Source organism: Rhinopithecus bieti, unplaced genomic scaffold (assembly GCF_001698545.2).
Source record: "Rhinopithecus bieti isolate Rb0 unplaced genomic scaffold, ASM169854v2 scaffold_38004, whole genome shotgun sequence".
Classification (NCBI taxonomy): Eukaryota; Metazoa; Chordata; class Mammalia; order Primates; family Cercopithecidae; genus Rhinopithecus; species Rhinopithecus bieti.
This window is the reverse complement of record NW_016816095.1, coordinates 1,511,715-1,519,329: the sequence shown is the minus strand read 5'-3', so window position 1 is coordinate 1,519,329 and position 7,615 is coordinate 1,511,715. Positions and strand designations below refer to the sequence as shown.

The window sequence follows — 7,615 nt, the reverse complement described above, 5'->3', positions numbered from 1 at the left end:
AAAAAAAAAAAAAAAAAAAAAAGAGATAGATTACTTGAACAACAATATAAACCAAATAGATCTATAGACTACACCCAACAACTGCAGAATACACATTCTTCTCATTCTCCAGAGTAGACCATATGCTAGGTTATAAAACAAGTCTCAGTAAATTTAAAACGAATAGAATTATTAAAAGAGTATGTTGTCAGACTAAAATGTAAAGAAAAATCAGAGAATGTATTAGTTCGTTAGAGCTGTCATAACAAAGTGCTATAAACTGAGTAGTTAAAAAACCTTATTACCTCACAGTTCTGGAGTCTGGAAGTTCAAGATCAAGGTGTTAGCCGGGTCATTCTCCCTCTAAAGGTGCTAGGGAAGGACCTATTCCAGTTTAAATGGGTAAATTGCATCTTATAAAGCTATTACAAAAAAATGTATTCCAGACATCATGATATTTTTAACCTAAATACTTCAGAATGTACCTTCTAAGAACTGCCACTAAAAAGTTCTGTAAGTAAATAAATGGGCATTTCCTCTGATCCAGAGGTCTAGTGTTTCTGCGTGTGTGTGCGTGTGTGTGTGTGTGTGTGTTTGTGACTGTGCAAGTAGGGTAACATCTCACACCCTTCACTGTTTCAGAGCCAATAGTACATGGAACCCTTCTGTACATTGAATCAAGATATCGTGCAGACTTTCTCAAAAGACTGTCCAAAGCTGTCTCTTGCCCAGCTTCTGGTAGTTTCTTGACTTATGGCTAAATAACTCCAATCACCGTTTTCCCTGTATGCATGTCTGTCCAAAACTCTCCATTTTATAAGCACACTAGTCATATTGGAGGCCTGGCCTGCCCTACTCCATTGTGACCTTATTTTAACTAATTACATCTGCAATGACCCTATTTCCAAATAAAGTCACACCTTAGATACAGGGGCTTAAGACTTCAACATAGGCATGTGGGGTAGGAGGTACACAATTTAACCCATAACACAAGAGGAATTATGAAACACTTTGGGATGAATGGAAATGAAGACACAGCATATGAAAATTTATGAGCTACAGTTAAAACTGTACTTAGAAGGAACTTTACAGTTGTAAATGCCTATGTGAAAAGTAGAAAGATCTCAAGTCAATAATTTAACCTTCCACCTTAAGACATTGGGAAAAGAAGAGCAATCTAAACATAAACCAAACAGAAAGAAGCGAATCATGAAGATTCAAGTGGAAATTAGTGAAATGAGAAATAGAAAAACAGTGAAAATCAATAAAATCAAATGCTGGTTCTTTGAAAAGACAAAAAAAATTTGACAAACTCTTAGCTAGATTAATCAAGAAACAGAGAGAAGACTCAAATTACTAAAATCAGAAATGAAAGAGGGGACATTACTGCCTACCTTAGAGAAATAAAAATAATTGTAAGGGAATACTATGAACAACTGTATCTCAATAAGTTAGATAACTTAGATAAAATAGATGAATTTCCAGTAAAATTGACTCAAGAATTCGAATGGCATGTATTATAAGTAAAAAGATTGAATTAGTAATAAAATTTTTTTAAAACTTCCCACAAAGAAAAGCTCAGGCCCAAGTGCTTCACTGGTGAATTCTACCAAACATTTCAGGAATAATGAACAGTGATTCTTCCCAAACTCTTCCAAAAGAACCGAAAAGTGGGGAAAACTTCCTAAATCATTCTATGAGGTCAGAAATACTCTGATACCAAAACCAGACAAAATTTCACATGAAAATAAAACTACAGACCAACATCTCTTATGAATAAATGTAAAAATCCTCAACAAAATATTAGCAAACTGAATTCAGCAACATAGAAAAGGATTATACACCATGACAAATGAATTTTGTCCTAGGAATGCAAGGTTAGTTTAACATTCAAAAATCAATTGATGTAATACACTTAATCAATAGAATGAAGGGCAAAGACCACACAATTATCTCAATAGATGCAGAAAGAGCATTTGACAAAATCCAGTAACCTTTCATTATAGAAACACTCAACAGCAATTCTACCCCTAGGAAAATTAAAACAGATGACCATTCATAAACAAGAATGTTAATAGCAGCATTATTCATCACAGTCAAAAAGTGAAAATAATCCAAATGTCCATCCATCGATGAATGGAGAAACAAAATGTAGTATATCTATATAGTGGAATATGACTTATTGATGAGAAGGAATGGCATACTGATACATGCTATGACATAGATGACTTTGAAAACATTATGCTAAATAAAAGAAGCCAGTCATAAAAGACCACATATTGTATGATTCCATTCATATAAAATGTCTAGCATATGAATGCCTGTAGAGACTCAAAGTAATTCGTGGCTACCTAGGGTTAGAGGGGGCTGTAAGGATTGAGAGGTGATACTTAAAGGGTATAAAGTTTATTTTGGAGGTGATGAAAATGTTCTGAAATTCATTGTCTTGATGATTGCATGATTCTGTAAACACGCAAAAAAGTAAACAATTTAAATGAATGAAAATGTATAATTTAAAATGTATCACCGTTTAAATGAATGTGAAAAGTAGAATTTAAATGGGTGAATTGTATCTTATAAAGCTGTTACCAAAAAATTTATTGCAGACATCATGACATGTTTACTCTAAAAGTACTTTAGAATGTATCTCCTAAGAACTGGCACTAAGAAGTTCTCTAAATAAATAAGTGTTTATTTTCTCTTATCCAGAGGTCTAGTGTGTCTGCTTGTGTGGGTGTCTTGTTTATGTGTATGTCTATGTGACTGTACAAGGAGGGTAACATCTCAGGCCCTTCACTGTTTCAGAGCCAGCAGTACATAAAACCCTTCTAAACACTTACCCAAGATGTAGTCCAGACTTTCTCAAAGGACTGTCCAAGTGAGGATGGCATTTTTCAGCCCTCTTCAGTGAATGACTCCATTTATTTGGGTGTGCCCAAATGACACCACTCTTGCAAAAGAAATGAGATAAAAAATAATGAGTAGGCCAGGCATGGTGGTTCATGCTTGTGATCCCAGCTCCTTGGGAGGCTGACGTGGGAGAATCACTTGAGCCCAGGACTTCGAGACCAGCCTGGCCAACATGGCGAAATCCTGTCTCTACAAAAAAATAAAAATTAGCCGGGCATGGTGGCACGTGCCTATGGTCCAGCTATTCGGGAGGCTGAGGTGAGAGGATCACTTGAGTCTGGGAGGTCAAGGCTGCTGAGCTGAGATCATGCCATTGCACTCCAGCCTGGGCAACAGAGCAAGACCCTATCTCAAAATAGTAATAATAATAATAATATTAATAACGTGTAAAATTTTCTCCTCATTTGCTGTTATTAGTCCATTTTCACACTGCTGATAAAGACATACCCAAGACTGGGAAGAAAAAGAGGTTTAATTGGACTCACAGCTCCACGTGGCTGGGGAGGCCTCAGAATCATGGCTGAAGGTGAAAGGCATGTCTCACATGGCAGCAGACAAGAGAAGAGAGCTTGTGCAAGGAGACTCCTGTTTTTAAAACCATCAGATCTCGTGAAACTTATTGACTATCATGAGAACAGCAAGGGGAAGACTTGCCTCCATGATTTAATTACCTCCCTCCGAGTCCCTCCCATGATACATGGGAATTCAGGATGAGATTTGGATGGAGACACAGCCAAACCATATCACTTGCTTAAGAGAAAATCTTTAACTATGGACTTGTCATTCCATCATTCCTGTCAGCGTGAGTTGCGGAATGATGTGTGGAGGAGAGTCACCTGTCAACCCAGAAAACATGCTCTGAACTCAGACTCGAATGCAAATGAGGCTGCTCCCTTGTTGGCCTCACCGCATTTTTGTGTCCTGCACTACAGCAGGCAGTGCAATCCTAACAGAGTCGTCTTCAGACTCACAAAGGAAGAAAGCTGCTCTTCTGTGTTCTCCCTGCATTCCCTCCTCCAGTGTGTCTTCAGAAAGATAAATGCCTCCTCTGAAGCTATGGCTCCTGATAGTCATCAAGTTGCAGAATATTTACCTCAGAAGCCAGGAGGATTTTCAGCAGCTACCTGACAAGGAAAAGGACCTCTTGGCTGGCACCCAACCACGGTACTACACCTTAATCTTCGACTCTCCTGCCACACACGCCTTCCAGGGGATGGCTCCTTCCTCATCTTGGCAAGCCTATGTCTGGTCTCCCATGGAAGCAAGTGCTAGGCACTGCCACTCCTACTGTGACAACAGGCTAAAGTCAATTTTCCAAGCAAATATGCCATGAGTAAATATTGATTCTAGACCTCAGTATTTCTTATTTTACTGTCATATTTATTTAATCCTGCATGTCCGCAAGCAGATTTAGTCCATGTGCACAGGGTAACTGCACTAATTCCTGTGGTACCAGGAGGGCTTCTTGACAAGTCTCCATTGACAAGAAGACCTCATGCTCCTTCTTCTATCACAAAAAAGTGGAAGTGGTTCAATGTGGTGGCTCAGATATGTAATTCCAGCACTTTGGGAGGCTGACGCAGGAGAATTGCTTGAGCCCAAGGGTTTGAGACTAGTCTGGGTAACATAACCAGATCCCATCTCTAAAAAAAATAAAGTTTTAAAAATTAGCCAGGCGTGGTGGCACCTGTAGTCCCAGCTGCTCTGGAGGCTGCGGTGGGAGGATCGCTTGAGCTCAGGAGTTTGAGACTGCAGTGAGCCATGGCTATGTACTGCACTCTAGCCTGGGGACAGAGTGAGACTTTGCCTCTCCTGGAAGGAAAGAAGGACGGAAGGAAGGAGGGAAGGAGTGGGAAGATAGGGAGGGAGGAAGGGAAGGGAGAGAAGGAAGGAAGGAAGGAAGGAAGGAAGGAAGGAAGGAAGGAAGGAAGGAAGGAAGGAAGGAAGGAAGGAAAAAGGGAAGTAAAAAAGGAAGGCAGGGTGGGAGGAAAAAAGGAAGGAAGAAAGGAAGGAAGGAAAAAGGAAGGAAAGAAGGAAAAAGGGAAGGAAAAAAAGGAAGGGAGGGAGGGAGGGAAAAAAGGAAAGAAGGAAGGAAAGAGAGACAGAAAGAAAGAGAGAAGAAAGAAAAGAAAGAGAAAGGAAGGAAGGAAGGAAAAGAAAGAAAGAGAGAGAAAAAGAAAGAAAGAAGTGGAAGTGCCTTCGCTTTCCCCACTAGCATCTGGCACATGCTTGAGGCATTTCGAAGCACTCTAGGGTTCTCATGGAAGACTATTTTTAAACTATCTGAGTGATGGCGAGAAGGGTGGATGTTTTTGAATACATATTCCTATTACTAGAAAGTTTCCAGGGTTGCTGAAATTACATTACAGTCTTAAAATCCTTTTTGTTTATGGACAAAAATGGCTTAGGTAGTCAGAATCCAATATAAAGCCACAAGCAACTATATTTCCTAATATTAATATTCTGTGGAATAAGGTGACATTAGAAAGAGATTAGTTCCTGCTAGACACACGTTTTTACATAAACGAATGTCTGATCCTATAGTTTCACGGCAGACCTTTATGGCTGCAAATCAAAAAAGCACAGCGTAGACTCATCTTGCCTCTTCCTGTGTGCCCTAAACAAACCGTAACCTTGAATCACGATTTCATTATCACAGACAGTAGAATTCCATCAAACATCTGTAGCACCAACTATGTCAAAGTTATGAAGGTAAAACCGAATTCTCAGTTTACATGTTTCACGCAATAATCTGCAAATATATTTCTTCAATCTCCAAAAACTTATAAATATTTAATGCCACAGAGGCTTTTCTAATGCTCAGGTGAGAATAAGTCACCTTTGCTTTTTAGACTAAATTTTAGACTGAAACTCATAAATCACAAGGACTGTCAGTGAAGGCCGCATAGTCATCTTTCCTTTAGTCTAAACAAAAAGCCCTGGGAATGGGTCTCAGAAGAAAAATCTTTGAAGACGTGTGGAGAAGCCCCGAAATATATTTCTGTGCATCTCTATAATTAGTGTTATATCTACCTACTGCTATTGCATAAGTTGTATATTATATCACACTACAGGCTTTTTAAGAGGTGATATTTCACCTGCATATAAGTTTAAAACAACACATTTTCTGTAGTCAGTAAGTTATTAGCCTCTGAGACCCATAAAAGAAATTCTGAATTGACAATTTTCCTCCAGAAAAGGTAGGAAAGAAGAACCCTGGCAAGTAATAATTTAATAATTGTTCTTCTGTGTAACACTCAATACATCCAGTTTTTTTCTCTAACCAAGATCTATAAATACAATAAAAGTAAATGATATTTCATCACAGAACATATTTTACATATATTCTGGCTAAAGACCAAATATAATCTAATTTTCACAATAAGTGGAGAATAATTGGCAAAGTCATGTGTCTTAACATTTTATTGGGTTTTATTTTAAAGACCGAAAAAAATTGTGAAGGAAACAATTTTTATGAAGTCTATCAACACTAAAAAATGTGCTTGTAAAAGCTGGATCTGGTCTGAAACAGAATATATGAAAGGCAAGTTCATGAAAATGCATGAACTATAAAAATGTTTTTCATTACTGGTAGGTAGTCCCGCCAGAAACCCACTGTTAAATTAATAATTAACCCTGAAAAGAGAAAACTAAAAGCAAATAAAGTAAATATGTGGCACTTACCGACCAACACCAGACAAGCTGAGTCTGAACAATTTTCTAGCTTATTTTGCTCCCAGCTTTTCCACTCGGAACATCACAATCTTAAGCGGGATGCTCAGGCAGGAGCTTCTCAGGCAAGCAGCCTTTATCCTACAGGAGCTCTGTACCATGGCACCTAATAAGGTTTATGAAAAGAATTGATAAGATAACCTACCCTCACTTTGTAGTGAGAACTTGGAGGCTGAGCTTGGTGTCTGACGCCTGTAATCTCAGCACTTTGGGAGGCTGAGGCAGGAGGATTGCCTGAGCCCAGGAGTTCAAGGCTGCAGAGAAGCATGATCGTGCCACTGCACTCCAGCCTGAGCAACAGAGCAAGGCACTGTCTTAAAAGAGAAGATTGTGGCTGGGCATAGTGGCTCATGCCTGTAATCTCGGCACTTTGGGATGCCAAGGTGGGTGGATCAAGGGGTCAGGAGATCGAGACCATCCTGGATAACACAGTGAAACCCCATCTCTACTAAAAATACAAAAAATTAGCCAGCCGTGGTGGCACGTGCCTGCTTAGGAGGTTGAGGTAGCAGAATCTCTTGAATCTGGGAGGCGGAGGTTGCAGTGAGCCAAGATCTCGCCGCTGCACTCTGGCCTGGGTGACAGAGCAAGACTTTGTCTTTAAAAAAAAATTGTAGGCCGGGCGCGGTGGCTCAAGCCTGTAATCCCAGCACTTTGGGAGGCCGAGACGGGCGGATCACGAGGTCAGGAGATCGAGACCATCCTGACTAACACGGTGAAACCCCGTCTCTACTAAAAATACAAAAACTAGCCGGGCGAGGTGGCGGGCGCCTGTAGTCCCAGCTACTCGGGAGGCTGAGGCAGGAGAATGGCGTAAACCCNAAAAAAAAAAAAAAAAAAAAGTGTACATTTATTACTAACTTCAGCATCAATACGTCCAACTTTGAAGAAGGCTCTGTCAAATCCTATCACCAACTTCCAGTTCCTCTACACCGAAAATTCTGGAACGATTTTCAGTGTTTTCTGTTTATTTGGCTTGGCAACTCAGTCTCTT

General features: G+C 39.7%; 1 long non-coding RNA gene across 1 annotated transcript in view; it reads right to left on the bottom strand.

Annotated features, from left to right (window-relative positions):
• Positions 1–6,723, bottom strand: part of LOC108516741 (uncharacterized) — a 24,232-nt gene extending 17,509 nt beyond the window's left edge. The window contains exons 1-2 of the long non-coding RNA XR_001881921.1: positions 6,574–6,723; positions 2,820–2,929 (exon numbers count right to left, since the gene is read on the bottom strand). This is a non-coding gene — a long non-coding RNA (uncharacterized LOC108516741). The remainder of the gene's footprint in view (positions 1–2,819; positions 2,930–6,573) is intronic.
• Between the last annotated feature and the right edge of the window lie 892 nt (positions 6,724–7,615).